The sequence below is a fragment of the Nothoprocta perdicaria genome, unplaced genomic scaffold, assembly GCF_003342845.1.
Source record: "Nothoprocta perdicaria isolate Ctin4 unplaced genomic scaffold, notPer1 scaffold_383, whole genome shotgun sequence".
Lineage (NCBI taxonomy): Eukaryota > Metazoa > Chordata > Aves > Tinamiformes > Tinamidae > Nothoprocta > Nothoprocta perdicaria.
In genome coordinates, this window is record NW_020455625.1 from 15,757 (window position 1) to 32,903 (window position 17,147).

Sequence of the window (17,147 nt, forward strand, 5' to 3'; positions counted from 1 at the left end):
TTAGTGCTGGCACTACTTCACAAGGAAACTTGGCCTTTACTCTGAGAATTCAAAAACCTAGTGTCAAATCATGGCTGTGCATATGGTCTCTGTCTGACCCAACTTCCCTAAAAAGCTGCATCTTTAACCAAAAATTAAGAGTCAGATAGTGATATGAGCTGCATATTTGAATATTGAATGGCTGAGGAAGAGTAACTCATTTTTCAGCAGCTTGATGCTGAAACATAAAACATCCATCAATGGCAAAAACAGCTGCCGTACTACAGGTGAGTAGAGGATCACTAACTTAGTACAGACGCATCTGTGCTGTCTAGACTGTCAGGGTAACCCAATCATCGCAGGGGTTAGGAAGATAATTTTGCTATTCAAACTAAATTGGTTCTGTTACAAGCCTGTCCAAAGCGTCAAGAGGGGCCTCAGGAGAAATACTGCATTTTCCTACAGGCTGCCGGAATGGTTTAACCTTCAGCTCTTCCCAGGCATCCTCATACTTATTGACTTTTGTTCCCATTCTTTTCTGGAAGGAGCCCAGACCTTCTTTGTTTGCAGAACCTAGGTACAGATTCCAAGGCTGCTAAAAACTATAAATAATGGCTTTAGTTGCCATGTAACAAACTTGTATGAGAATTCACAGTTGTTCTGTTATTGTAATTCAGCCTGTGTTTAAGTCACAAAATTTGGATCTGCCTCAGCCTCTCGGACTTCTAAGGCAGATCACAGAATCACAGAATATTCAAGGTTGGAAGGGACCTCTAGAGATCGTCTAGTCCAACTTTCCTGCTCCAGCAGGGACATCCAGAGCACAGGGTGGAGTCCAGGTGGGTGTTGATCTCCAGAGAAGGAGACTCCACAACCTCCTGCAGCCTGTTCCACTCCTCTGTCACCCTCACAGGAAAGAAGTTCCTCCTCACCTGGAGATGGAACTTCCTGTGTTTCAACTTATACACATTTCCCCTTGTCCTGTCACTGGCCACCAGTGAGAAGAGCTTGACCCCCTTCCTCCCTACATTCTCCCTTCATGAACATGATAATCAGATCCCCTCTAAGCCTTCTCTTCTCAAGCAGATCTGGAGCAGCAGTTTAAATGGGATGGTTGAGACTGTCACTGTCATTTATGTGGGTGCCCCCTCCAGTAGATTTGGTTGATAGTGTCTGATCTTCTCAACAACCAGCTGCAAACAGCTATATATTTTAGCTTTGCTCATTAACATGAACTACTTTTACTTCATATATAACAAGGCAGGTTACTGTGACTGTTTAATTTGGTGGCTCAGCTTATCCAGAAGATTTTGCCTCAGAAGAGTGATAATGCCTTATATGACTTGCTCCAGTGTAACACTGGTGGTAGTGGATCATCTCCAGGAAAGGGTCAGAAGGAGAAAGGTCATAGCAGGAGAATGTTACAAGAAACTGAGGGTGGGAACTGCTGCAGGTGGAGGTGGATCTTGAAGTGACTGTAGGCTAAGCCATGGCAGGATCTCTGCTCAGCCTGGGGTAGCTCCTGTTTCTCTAAGCTGGTGGAGAAAACATACTTGCTGCAGCTAGACATTAGGCCCTTTCACAATGCAGCCTGGAGTGTAATGGGAGGTTTGAATAAGAGGCTGGAACTCAGCTCCCAAACTCGACCTCTATCCTATCTTTCTGTTCTGAAAACAACCATGCAGCTGTTAAGTCTGCAAGAAGTTTCACTTTACTAGTGGCAAAGCTAGGCCATTTTGAAGGGCCTGATCCAAAGCCCTATAAAGTCAAGGAGGCAATTCCAGCAGAAGCTACAGCATTCCCAATGAAAATACTGCCTGGAGCCATGAAGGTTGCAGAGCTAAACCATATGTTTATAAAGCAGATGCATATATGTTATATATCCCCATATATAACATGCATATATCTCCATACATGTGAGGACGCATGTAAAGGAGTTAAGAGAGGAGGAAGAAACACTGTGGCAGATATGAAAAGTTTAAAAATCATTTTCTGGAAAGTTTTTCTTCAAAATAGATTTTTGCCTTTTTTCTATATTTTTGTTTCCCCATTCTGACTGGTTTAAAATCAGATTTACTTTTTTTGCTTGTTTTTCAGAAGAGAAAATCCTACATCTCAACTTATTTTTATGTGAGGGAAAAAAGTAAAATAAAGACAGCAGTTGTTGACTGTACAGTTAGAAATGTGTGTAATGGCCATAAAAGTTTGCGATACATATGGGAACAGACACCTGGGTAAGGCTAAAAAGCCAAAACAGGCTATTCTAGGCATGTCTCCTCATTTTGAAACAAGGTATTTTTTTCTGCTAACTCCCAACATAGGAAGTTTTGTGTTTTGGGTTGTTTAGTGTGTTTTGGTTACAAACAAATGATTCCACATACTTTTGGTCAGGCTGTATCCTTTACTAGTGAGTGATTTGTTAACTGCTGGGCTGCAAAACAAGCTATAGGAGAGTACCTGCAAGTCCTGTTTTATAAAACAGAGCATGAAGGAGCAGCAGGGAGTATTTTACCAATACATGGAAGAAATTAGCCTATAATAGCTCATAAAATTTTTATACACAAAAGCCAGAACTGGACAACAGCTCCCACATCAGGCTCCTTCCAGCACTGTTTCCACGACATTTCATTTACCAAACACACAAACCTACAGATGCTGAAATGAAGCCTAAGATAAGGCAGGGAAGGGGAAAAACCAAAGAGTACAAGTACACATTTTGGCAAATAAAAGGATAAAGATGAAAGAAAGTTACCTATGACAACGGAGTGATGCTCTCAATTATGAAGAGACAACAATTATCTCGATTATGCAATGAGAGAGAGTTTGAAGGACTCCTTCGAAGGCTTTTCTCATGAGTTGGGACTGAGGAGAATGAGGCAGAATGACTGAAACACTATTACAAGAAAAAAACATCCCTGGAGGCAAAAGAAACCACAGAACTTGATTGCTGTTGGTGATTATTTTCTTGATGTGTCTGTTTACTATTTGGTAGTTAAATTAAATGCTTCTTTAGTAAAGTAACCGCCCGTTAGATCTCCTCATACTTAAACAGAGATAAAGAAACTATATTTTGCTCTATCTTTTCTGTGTAACTAGAGCTATCACTTAAACGGTACTATTAGGAAAGGTTTGAATAGTTTCTCTGAATGCATTTTGGCAAGCATAAATAAGGAAAAGCCATGACACAAAGCCATCAGCTAATTTTGTAGATTAACAGAAAATGGTTTTGAGAGTTACTTTGCCAATCAGTGTATTATCCGCGAATCTCCATAAATTTTACTGAAGAAAGAACTAAATGAAGCTTATCTTCAGAACATTTATAAGAACAACAACAACAATAATGCAATGTAACTGGCATACCCATGGAAAATGAAGTTCAGTAAATTACTGTTGACTAATGCTTAGGAGGGTATAACAGACAAACTGTTCTGCAGGCAGAATTTTTCAGACTGTATGTGTGTATTTCTTTGTCTTGAGTTAGGGTCTACCTTTTTGCAATGCTGCTAACCAACTTTTTTTGTGTTAGACTAATACTAGGGGGAGTACAGATGGCAGGGAATGTACCTATATTCAGAGTATTTATGAATAAAATACTTTGGACGGGGCAGGCATTTTCCTCTACAGATTTCCTCTCACACTTCTGACTAGAATCATAATTATCGTCTACTGTGCATGTGTAGCTATCAGAGAAGATAATGGTGCTTTGAAATGTGCAACACAACCTTCACTATTAACAACTGTTTGAGATTTCTTGAGAAATATTGATTTGCACAAATCATTTTCACCTTAATTGAAACCATTGACTTATAAGGGAAATTTTGTTTTAAAGAGAGGGAATTCTAAGTAAATGCAAGATTATGCTCTGTAAGCAATAAAGTTATTTTTGGTCTAGTTCTGGGACTTTAGAGAAAATAAAATGAAATTAATAAAAAGCATCTACAGCAGGCCAGAATCCAAGGCTGAGGCATATCTAAATGCTCAGGACATAAGACTATCTTTCTAATTAAAGTATCTGACCTGGTTTCTGTTTTACTAAGTTTAGACAGAGAATAGTTGAACAGTGATTCCAAAAATGCAGTATTTGTGGAAGCAAACTCAGAACCTATTCTGATGTTTGGGGGCTTTCTAAATGGAATCAATATGCTAGATTTAATTAATCTATCAATTTACATCATGGTTGCTGCTACAGTGGAATACTTCTGTCTACCAGCAAAACAGTGATATAAAAAAGTGCTTAGAATTGCACTTAACATTACTTTTATTTATACATCTATTTATAATTCTTTCATATTCTCAGGAGTACTCAGTTCCAGATTAAAACATTGAGAATCTGGTTATTTCATTTTGGTTACTAAGTGTGAGTTAAGCGCTTTATAAAAAGACATCTCTCTACAAAATACTGGAAAGAGATGTTTTCTTCACAAGTACTTTATAGCACTGCATCAGAATTTGTGATTGCAATTGCATTGGAAGAGAACACAGAGTAAATCTTTAAATGCTGCAGATCTTTCCCCTGACTAAAATTTTAATCATCTGCCTGATGTCATGGAACTTTGCAAAGGCTTTATCAATGTCAGCGCAAGTCTTTTTCTTCTTAATGCTGCTTGATTCACATCTGGGTTTAATCTCTGTTTAAACAAATCAAAATCTATGGAGTTTACAACACAAATTGAGGAGTTTCTTCTCTTATCTCTTTGACTGCATAATAAACTAAGTATTTGCTAATCGAATCAGTACTCTTGTAATGCTCTTATTGCCTATGTCTTCTAAAAAAAAATCCAAATTAAAAATTCCATGTAATAGCTGGCTTGTGTATGTTGGAGATTTTGCAAAAAGACACCCAAAAGTGTTGGCGAAGGTTCCACAGGGTGGGTGACCAGGGCTCCCATCCCAGCCTACACACTGTTCAAGGAGGATAAATGTGAAATACTCCATTTGGACAGGAATAATCAGCTGCACATATACAAGATGGAAAACAATCTGGTTGGTGGAATCTCTTCTTAAAAGAGTCCACAGGATAAACTGGATCACAAATGAAGTGTGAGCCAACACTACCACACTGTTAAGAAAAAACAAACACCACATCGTGATTTCTAAACGGGACTAGAGACGGCAAGACGTGTAAAACAAGCCTTCTGCTGTACCCAACGCTGGTAGACTCCAGCTGAAGTATTGTGCCTAGTTTAGGCACTGCACTCCCAGAGAAGAATATGAAATGACTGAGAATTTGGAGAAATGAAAATGAGCAGAGATCTAGAGTATGCCTTATGATGAACAACTGAAAGAATTAGGGCGGTTTTGACAATAAAAGGCTGGAAAAGAGACATGATGGCGTTCCTCACAAACAAAAGGCTCTTGCAAAAACAGAAAGAATCTGCTTTTCCTGTCTATGCTGGCTTGTACTAAGGGCCTTAAATTGCACAAGGAAAAGCTAGGAAAACTTTTGATAGACAAAGGTATTGAAATGCTGGGATGACATGATTGGAAAGCTGTAGAGTGCCCATCATGACAAAAATGAGTCTAAATTAACTCTGTTATGAGGTAGGAGTTATGGAGATCCTTTCCAGTCCTGTTTTCCTTTGATTCCTTTTTTTCTGTTAAAGCATATTTGTTTTTTAGGCATGAACACATTTTTCTTGCTAATGAAAGTTATCAGATTACAGCACTGAATCCCACAAACTTGTGTAATCGCAACGGAAGGGATGCAGAACTGCTTAGGGCATGCGGGATTTTCTTATATGCATATATACATTTGTTTTTTCTCTCTCTAAAAAAAGCGATAAGCACTTGAGATCAGTCTAACACAAGAGAAGCTCTGTTCTGAGACCTTCTTCAGTAGCGACAAGCAACAAATAACGCCTGCCATCTCAAACTGAGACTTCAATGCTGGTGATAGAGAGGTTTAGCTGCCCTAGTCCCACTGATTCACCCTTTCTGGGACCAGTCAGCCAAAAAAAGAAAAAAATGAAAAAAAAGACATACTTTTCACTTGGAACAGCTGCCCTGTTCAGTTTCCCACTCAAATACCTTTGCATGCGTGTGTAGCATTTGCTCCTGGGAGGTACGTAAGTGTTCATGACATGATGATCTCAGCTCCTTCCATCATGTCCAATCCCTTTATGTTAAAGTGAGGAAACTGCTTTAAAACTGAATGCCAATGCCTATGTGCCAGAGATTACTCACCTATTAGTAAGGAGCTTCCTAGTCCCTTCCCACCTCCCCTTACTGTGATTCATGTAAGGCACGGAACATCTTTATCTGAATTATAAAAATCTTTAAAAAGAAGCACAACTGCAACCAGAATATTAGTGGCTGAGATATACCAGACTCAATCTTATTTAACCTTAATCTTAGCATCATAWAGGGAGTGACTTCATGAACACTGCACATTATCTAAACTACTTCCATCATTTCCAACACACACAAACATACACACACAAATCATAACCTGCAGTCTGGTTTATGGTTTGGTATCAGGTTAACATTTTAACCACGTTCTATATCCTATCTTTTATTTTTTTTATTTATTTTTTATTTTTTTTTTTTTTTACCACTTTTATATTTCCACTCCAAGGAGGGTTTTCATCTTCTATTATTCGTCATGATATAGAACTACTGTGAGTCAGGTTTTATTGCTATGTGTTTTTGCATGTGCATGCACTTTCAATATACCTAAAATATCTTTACAGTTATTAGGCTGATAACTCACAGATTAAACAAACCGAGCTTTTCTTTACACATCACCTACTTGTCACACACAAAAGACACACAGGCTACCTTACTTCCTTACTTCTATGCAGTTACTTTTAGAAAATTKCTTTCAAAAAGTTTGTATCGATGCAAAGATAAGGATGCAGTTTCAAAATAGCCTGGAGAAGAGAAGATTGAGAGAAGATCTGATCAATATGTTCAAATACCTGAGRGAAATATGTAGGGAAGAAGRGGCCAAACTCTTCTCGGTGATGGCCAGCAACAGAACAAGGGGTAATGGGTACAAAGTGAAACACAGAAAGTTCCATCTGCGTGTGAAGAACTTCTTTCCTGTGAGGGTGACCAGTGCAGCACATCAAGCACCTGACTGAGAGTTTAAAGAAAGATGAACACTGATGCTAACAAGAGCTGATATGCCGTTATTGAAAACAGATGTTGTCAAATTCTTCAATGAGATTATATCTTAGGGTTAAACAGATATTGATATTAACATGGACTCACACACTGTTTTGACTAAAGAAGCTAAAAAAAACCCACATCAGCCTACGAGCAGGACTCCATAAACACCTGAAAACAGGGAAATCATCCCTATGTTCCTTAAATGATTGTATTTCTATATAGTCCTATATGGTCATATTTCTGGGCCTGTGCTATTAAGCCTTTCTACCAATAATCCAGGAGAAAAACAAAAAAATATTCCCCACCATAAATTTATCAGTGACAAAGCCTGCCTGTGTCCCAAAGAACACAATAGTGATAAAAACTGAAGGGCAAGTCACTGCTACTGGGTGGTAGGATGACTAGGTGAGCACACACAGGGGTCTTGGAACAGCCACATGCAAAGTTAAAGATAGGCTCTACTTGCAGAAGATGAAACAAGGCCTCATCTTCCCATAACTATATTTTGATAGCAGGAATGGCAGGAAGCATTGACATCTGTGTTAGTTCCACGGGCAAAGGCACGACAAGACACTGTGTTTGTTTAACTAGAACCTGCAAGCTCAAAGGTTCTGGGAGAACACAGTTTGCTCTGGTTTGCCCTCTGTGAGGCATTAGATATCACTACGCTATATTAGCAAGAGTTGCTTTTCCTTGCCTTACTTCCTCAAAATGTTGTCCATCTCGAATCACATGTTCAGCATATAGTTAATTTAAAAGTTTCACTAGATAAGATGAATCATCCCCTACAGAGGTGTTGTGAGATATACAGTAGGGTAATAACATTAACTTGGTTCCATAGAGTAAATAAAATCATATCTGCCACAAGTTCATTACTGTGACAGAAAAAAAAAGTGACTTAAAAGAAATGCTAAGTGATTTGGAATGAGCTTTCAGAGCCTACATTACCTAAGAAGAAGGAAAAAGAGATCTTTGGCAGTAAGAGTTAGGCTGCTTTTGTGCATATTTATTACAGAAGCAGCATCATATATATCTCCGTATTTAATTGCTGACTTCTACAACATTTTGAACTATTGCTGTTTTTCTTCTACTCTGATGCCAAATTTTTGGTGCAAAGGGAATAATGATAAAAGCTTTACCTCAAACTCCCTCAAGTGAGCGAGTCCCTCACTCAAGACAGACGACTGGTTCTTTTTAAGACCTCTTATGGAGTTTCAGCCTCACCTCCTTAGGATTTTAAAATGTCTCAGATGCAGTTAGCAGTAAGGATGCATTTACATACATTTGATTTGGCACTGCCAGCTTAAATAGGTTTCTATTTTCTTCATGTCTGTTATCTATTCTTGCACTCACTCTGCCCTGTTTACTGTAAAACAAGTAAACATCCTAGGAGCAGAATTCCAGCCTCTCTTGCCAAGTAAGCACCATACAGAATCACAGAATATTCAAGGTTGGAAAGGACCTCTAGAGATCATCTAGTCCAACCTTCCTGCTCCAGCAGGGACATCCAGAGCACGGGGCACAGGGCTGCATCCAGACGGGTTTTGAAGACCTCCAGAGAAGGAGACTCCACAACCTCCCTGGGCAGCCTATTCCAGGGCTCTGTCACCCTCACAGGAAAGAAATTCCTCCTCACATGGAGATGGAACTTCCTGTGTTTCAACTTACACCCATTTCCCCTTGTCCTGTCACTGGCCGCCCCTGAGAAGAGTATCCAAAACAGCTGAAAGGAGAATCATTCTCCTTCACATCCAGCTCTTTCTCCTAGGTTATGGAAACAGCTTTCCACTTGGTGTCATAGTGCCTGCAGGCACAAGGAAAAGCTCTCCTACACAAACTTCAGGATAGTTGGTTTGATGGTAGGGAAAATGCTTTCTGCAAAGGTAGAAGGTTTGTACATTTAACTAAGAAATTTTGAAAGAGAAGTCTTCAGCAATCTTCATACTGAATTTAGAATTTATAGCAATTCCTCCCCTTTCACATCTAGCTCATCTGTCCTCAGCAGTAGGTGCCATCTTCTCTGAACACATCTGTGAGGGTAGAATTATGTGGCCGTTTTTGTCCAATATAAATCTATAATGCTGGGGACAACAGGAGGAGTTCTATCCATCTATCCATTCTTGGATAGATTCCATCTATCCATCTCTCCACTCTTGGACATTCATTTCTGATCCCCTGACATTTTTTCCCATCTTTTTTCTAGATTCTCCCTTATATGGCATTAGTTAAATGTTTACCTGGCTCATTACATAACCCAAGAGATATCACCTTAAACTTTTGTGAAGTTTCCAAATGTAATACTAGTTGCTTAAATTAAAATTTCTTGTGAATATCAAACATGACACAATTAGAAACAACTTGATTTTGCTCGAAAATATAATCACAAAAGGAAAACAAACCAAAACAACAAAAAAGTATGTTTCTGATTAGAAACAAACTTGTCATATTCAACAACTGCATCTACTATCAATAGACAATGCATATACACAAAAAAGCCTAGTTAAATAATCTTAAATGTCACTCTTACTGTGCTTCTCTAAGATTACTTTACCTGTAGATGCTCTCTAGGTCAACCTCTGAGACGCTTTTCTGAGAATCTCTGCTCTAGACAAGAGAGGTTCAAGGCAAGCCTGATGGGCAAAGCCAAAGCTTTGAATGAGAATCAAAGTCCCCAGGTGCTGCAGATGTTCATGGGACAGGCCCTGGGATGAAAGCAGAACAGCTGGCAGCTCTAATGGATGTCTGGCCTTCCATAGTCCTGAAGCACAAATACTTCATCTGTCCTGGGGAAAAGAAAGAAGAGTGCATTTTAATTTTTGTTTTTTTTTTCAGGAGAAATCTGTAATGGATTCTCCTACAACACAACTGGAATAGACCTTTCAATGTAGAATGCCACATCTATTTTTGGAAGAGCAACAAAATGGAGCCAAGTGCGTGAGCTCACTGGCTARTCATTTCTTTGAAATAGTTTATCACATTCATCAAAATAAACTGCATTACATCACTTCAGAAGTCATCTCTGTTTTCTTTATAATTAAGTTACAGCATTTTTCTTGATGTTCAAACTTAACTGTGTGACTTCGGCAGTCTTATAGGAGTCCCTGGAAATCAACTCTACTTTTCTGCCTGGATACTTGTGTAGTTATCAGGAGGAGATGACATTCATATYTAGAGGTTGTTTCACATGTGCTTAAGAAAATAATAGCATACGTAGGACACAAATACTTACACCCAGACAGAGAAGTCCATTTTCTAATGTTTGAGTACTAGCATTAAAAGAAAAAATAATCCACAAATCAAATATTAATGCTGGTTGCTAGAGTGTGCCAACATTTCACAACAGATACAAACGTGGGAGGCCGAACTTTTTTTGTGCTCCTTCTCCTGCAGGCACAGCTGAGGAATGTTCAGACAAGTTTGACCATACCCATATTAGGGCAGCATTAGGTATGTGTCTCCATTGCAGAAGCAGTTYTTTAAGTTATATTCCAGACAATGCAGGCTTAGACACATAACTTACTGGGCTGATGCATTCTTGTGTGTCGTCCATTGATCCGTATTGTACAGAATAAATATGCATCTCTGGGCTTTTGGTGAAGTGCAACTATTGTTCAAGAACATTGTTTTATCTCCCAAACTTATATACAAACAAAACCGCCAAGTGCAGTAGAGGGGAGTAAAGAGATGGATGTTTATTCCTGAGTTAGGGCTGTGTTTGAGTTGAGTTTAATTGGTTGGATATCCCACATGCTTCCTTTTACACATCTGTTTTATTCTTTTTTTTCACTCTCCTTTTGAATTTTAGTTTCTATGTAAGAAAAACTAAGAGGGATTTTCCATCATTCTTTTTCAGATCCCCTAAAATGTGAGCAATGATGAATTCATAAAGACCTTCGTTCTTACGAAGCAAAGATTTGGGGCTTGTATATACCCTTTCCCTCTGACTGTACCCAACATATTGCAGAAAGGTCACACTGATTGTGCTACARGCAAGTTTCAGCACTGATATAATTACCACGGTGCTTTCGGGACTGTCGACTACCAGTTACAGAGAAAGGCTGAGATTCCCTTGAGGTTCTTAAGTTCACTTTTTGACTCTGCCCTTAGTCAGGCACCCTCCCAGCCCCAGTCTTTCCCTTTCTCCATTTTTTTAAAAATGAGGACAGTGCTGCTGACTGCTATTGCTTTGACAATTCTTTACCAAAAGCTCTATCTATAAAAATGAGACTTCAGTTTTCCTGCATGTGATTGTATGCATCATTGTTAGCTTATTCTGTCAGGCAGGTCAGTACCCCAAGAGGTTCACAATTCTTAGAAAGGTAAAAAAATACAGTACAATGCAACACACAAAGCAAAATGTGATTGCAAGAGGGTAATTTTCTCTACTTGGTGTGTCTGAAGAGTTTTATGAATGCTCTGTATAGGAAAGCCTGKTTTGTTTTTCTTCTCTGACCAGGATGCATTTTTACATTTCACATRAACGATCCCTTTCTAGATACCAAGCCCCCAGAACGATAAACCAGTTCTGAAAGTTCCACAGGAACTTAAGAAAAAAATTCTTAACAGTGAGGGTGACAGAGCCCTGGAACAGGCTGCCCAGAGAGGTCGTGGAGTCTCCTTCTTTGGAGATCTTTAAAAYACACTTGGATGCAGCCCTGTGTCATGTGCTCTAGGTGACCCTGCGTGTGCATGGGGGGCTGGACTAGATGGACTTCCAACTTTAAGCATTCTATGATTCCATGATTAATGTGAGTACTATAAATATCATAAACTCTTTCACATTATAAGTGAAACCTGCCACAGTTTCAGTTTAGAACGGTGTAAGTTTCAATCTCTTCCCCCAGTATTTACACCTTATCCGATTTTTCTTGATGATACACATGTCCACACACACATTGCCCGTGCTGGACAGGAGTTTACCGGTATGTAGAAGKGGGGTGTCCCCAGTGAATTCATTTCAAAGAGTGGAACTGAAACAGCATGCCAAATCTGAAAAAAATACAACTTCAAAACTCAAGCTTATCTAATGAAGATTAACGCCAAAAGAAAAAAAAAAATCAGTTAACTAGATAAACATAGAAAAAAAACAGAACAAGAGAAAAGGTAGGATTCAGAAGTGCCTAAGGCCACATGTCAATTTTGGAAGTATTAAAAGAAYAGGAATAAAAAGAGGTACATATCTTACACAGAATAAATAATTATGGTTTTGAGTATAACTCAAGACTCTTATAACTCAAGTTCAGTAGCCCAACACACAGAGCAAATTCGATCAGAAATTGAGATTTAACCATTACAACATTTTTCTTGGCAGAGTGAACAAGGATATGAAAGTCCAAAGAAAGATAGAATGCTGCCACTTTTAATGTTAGCACAAGTTATGTTCAGTTTCAACTCAGCATTCAGAAACTAGCATCTCATCATCAAACTGGAAAMCACCTTTAGCCATAAAGTTTTCCAKAGTCTTTGACCTTTCTAGTCAAGAAGTTTTTTAGTAACTATATTGGATCTCCCTTGCTACAGTATCTTCATTGCTTCCTTTCATATCTATTTTGGACCTTTCTTCTGTGTTTTGTAGTAACATATTTCATAGTTGCAGGCTGTCACCCTATCTTTCCCTACTCTTCTCTAGACTGAACAATGCCAAGTCCTTCTACCCTCCCCCATGCTATGTAGATTTATTCTTCTTATACCCTCTTGGATTTTTTCCAGCATAACCACATTTTTTTTTTCCTTAAAGAGGGTGTCCAAAACAATACTCCAACTTTATCCCCTACATTTCAGAGCTGATCTACCATGTAGCTGGACTGATAAAATAAATATATATTACCCAGTTTATCAAAATTCTAGACACCGGTAGGAAGTTGAATCTAGGAAGAGTTTTTCTTGCAAGGAACCTCACAAAGTAACTTACTTTTTTGTACCTTTAAGCTGAAACACTGGCTCCATTAAAGACAATGACAATGCTGTCATTAACTTGGATTTCATCATTAACTCTAAGATATTATGGATAGCAATTTATTGTTTACTATTTATAATAGGTCCAGTGGAATAGTCTTACTTAATGCACTACAAAGGCTAACAGTGTAAATATTTTAAAAACTGATAAGCTATTATTACTTCATTCTGTTGTCTCAAATTACGTAATGCTTGCCAAGAAAATTGCAAGACATTTTAATGCTTTTTGACTACTCTTTTTTTTTTTTTTTTTTTTTCTCTTTAAGAAGTAGGGAAAGTACCAAATTAGAGAATTGTTCTTTGGTAAGAGAAAGTAGAAAGGATATCAAACAGCAGTAAAAGTGTCCTAATTCTGTGTTAACTTAGCTTACTACTTATTCTACCACAGATTTCTTGTCTCGCATGGACAAGTGACCTATGCTGTGTCTCTTTTATATTTCAGGAAAAAAAATCTTGTTCTTCTCCCAAAGCCTTTTTTTTTTCCTGTTTATTGTTAGACAAATTTTTGCATAGCAAGGTGAAGACCTTGTCAGTCAGCTTCATGCTGAAATAGGTTATACCACAGATTTCAGGGCACTACTAGATCTTACAGTACAATACAATACTCTGCTTTCTATTTTCTGTTTAGTTTTCTGAAATCACATTTCAGTTTGTCTTTAAAATGAATAAACACACAGCAGCACTGTCAAAATTCAGATAGATTCCTCCATATTTTATCATGTGCCTATATACCGGTGCAGCTTACACCTATTCACAGAAAAACAATTTCTTATTTTAAACAATTGCTTAACACACGTAAGAGTTTTGGGGAATACAGATTAAGCTTTGGCTGCCACATCTTAAAACAAGCATAGATCAAATATGAAATATTTTGGCTGCCATTCTGGTATTTCCTTAGCAGGAAAGCTGCTGTAAGGCTCCCCTTCCTTATCCCAATGGCCAATATTTCTTTATATCTCAGAACAACAATTTCCCTTCATGTGTTTTTTAAGTCAACAGTGACAAATGATGAAAAAAATTCATGAATTTTAAAAGAAAAGTTATGATAATCTGTAGTGGTGATTTCCCTGAAGTAAATGATGAGTCTTTGATACATAGTATTGAACAGTCTGTAATTCCCTAGGATTTTTGTTTATTTCAATCTAATTTGCCAATTTACTTTAGTATTTGTCTCCATGGCAAAACACRCTGTCTCTAGAAATCCACATCTCTTCRTTTCCATTTTTTTTTTTCTTTTAGTTTAGCATCATCATAATCGAAGTGAACTATTCAGTGAGTGCATTTGAAATGATTATTTCTTCTGCTGTAATGAAGAGAAAGGCTTGACCTGCAGGTCCAGTTTTGTTTTGCTGTGTAAAATAGACAGCTATTGCAAATGTTGCAATGAATGCTCCATCATTGGGAGTCCTTAAACTACTTCATTTTTTGGAAAATAAACTCTGGTTCTTCCYGAGATACTGGCCTTGAAACAAGTCAAAGAAAATGCTGCAGCCCAGGCTCACCAGGAATTTAGAGCAGTTCCTAACTCCTCCCTTATTTATTTGAATTGAAACAAAGAATAAAACAGATAAGACTGAGAAGATTAGCAGTCTTTAGCAGCACACTTCCTATGCGTCTCAAACCATTTGGAGCACTCCCGTTGATATGAATAATTGCAACATTAAAAGTAAAAGGAATTCAAGAAGCCTCCCCAAAATGGGACCTCACATAGACATATGTCATGTTCCAAATGCAGAATTTTACATCTGTTAGGAGTAAAATTTTGCCTGAAGCACTAGAGTCTGGGGAGAATATGAGCTGCTAGAAGAGAAAGTAATCGTTTGCACAGGGAAATTTTCCATGACAAGCATTGCCATTCTACTGACCTAATATTTCCTACAGCCTCCTAAATCAAGCAGAGAAATAGGCATAGTCCTAATTTTAACTGCAAAGAACTGGAGAACAACAGTAATTTTGAGTTGTCCACTGTGGGAACACATAAGCTGACCCCAACAATGAGAAAACAAGGAAGAGATCCTATTCCAACAGGGTGTAACTTTTATTATTCACCACAGAATATTATTCTTCCCTCTGCAAACAGAGTAAATTCGAGTTTTAAGGACCCATCCAGATGACCAGAAATAATAAAAAAAAATGAATTTGGAAACAGGGTATCCACAAAGCATCCAATTTCATACAGACAGTATAYGGACATTTATTACATTATAGGAGCTGTGCAGGACACAGAAGAGATGTCCCAATTCTTTTTTAATAGGTGCCAATCATTGCACCTCAAATTAAACTGATATTCTTGCAGAGTCTAGCAAAATTTTTTCCTTGCCTAGAACATGAATTCTGCAAATGTGAAGAGAATGTATGGCATTCTCCATACAAAAGGCTCACAGTTTTACATACATCTTAAGCATGGAGCTCCTGCATCCCTACTGGAACGATCCTGAGGAAAAAAAGAAAAAAAGACAAACTTTGCATATAAAGAAAAAATATCTACTACATATTCCTCCATCATTAGTAGCATAGGAATCCTGCCTATGCAAGTGACCCTGCTGAGCAAACACATAAAGCAGGGCAATCCTTTCACGAGTATATTTACTTTGAATGAAAGACAAACAGGTTGCCCAAAGAGAAGCAGAAATCTCAAGCAGCTCTTCAGAAGTATTCAGGGGTTTATCTACCCCAGCCTGAAAGAACATTCTCCACCTCACCTGATTTCCAACACTGTCRCAGTGCAGCTCCACAGAGTAGTTTATGTTTTGGTATCGACCCTCCTCTACTGCTTTCTTTTTCAAGGCACCTTCTGCTCTCGCAGCTTTCCTCGTCTCCTCTCGGTTGCCTCCAAGTTTTCTCCAGCCGGACAGGGCTACTTTGCCGTGTGGGCACAACGCAGGGTACGGAGGCACACGCTGCCCTGTGCTGCGCTCCCTGCCCACCCTGAGCCATGACTTGGAAATGTCACAGGGACGAGGAATTTGGTGCAACTTGCAAATGTCAGTGGAAAAGTAAGATGGAGGCCTCTATCTAACACCTCATCACCTAGAGTTGCTTCCCAGGATTTTTGACACGACTTATTTTTGATGTCTTGGATCAAATCCTTAWTTTCTAAAGCAAATCACCTAGATCATACAAGAGAGGGGACTTTGTGAAAGCTGTTCTTTATGGGAACTTAGATCTATCCACCCTGGCAAGAAATGCAATAATTGAAGAGGAGGCCGTGCTACACCTATAGCTACATAGTGCTTTTGGGTTAACAAATTCAGCGACTGTTTTAAGTCTCACTTCCCCCTTCCTTCTCTCCCCCTCTTGCTACCACTTTAAAGCTCTTTTGAAGCCTCTTGAAACTATTTCTGCAATACTTATCCAAAAGTAATAAAACATTCTGACACTCCCTCACTTCATTTCAAGACTCCAAAAAATTCAACAACAAAGGCCGCAGGAGAGCTATAGGATAGTAAATTCTAGACAGATTCTAGGTTACTGCAGCCAAATACAAGACTCTTAGCAGTATAAAGTGACCTCTACTGTTCAGAAAGACATTTCCCTCCTTTTCCTCCCTCCTGCATCAATAACTCTAATTTAGTATCCTATCACTTGTACACGAAAGTGCTGTAGGAGAAATACAAAGATAGAAGGACAAAAAACAGTCAAAAACACAAATATAAATATATATTTAGTTACACTGATAAGAATACCATGTAATGAAAAAGGAGATGATCTTTAGCTGATCTTTAATGTCAAAGAACAGTCCCAGAGCTTCAGAACCTCAGAATCCAGTGACCTTTTGTTAACAAAAAGCCCAAATCCCATTAACTGCTGCATAAAATCAGAATACCATGTTCTTTTGATACCTCAAAGGAACAGTATCTGCTAATATTTAAAAATTTGTAATACTGCAAATCGCATAAAAATGCTTTTTGAAATATGGCTTTACAACCTATTTGCAAACCCTTGTAGTCTATTTTTATATATATATATATATATTTTTTTTTTTTTTTGTACTACAAAAATGATTCCTACTACTACATTGATGCACAAGAGGGGAATAAGGATATTATCAGCTTGCTGAAATGACAGCAAAGAGTCAAATAGGAAGACTCAGTGAAATCTGG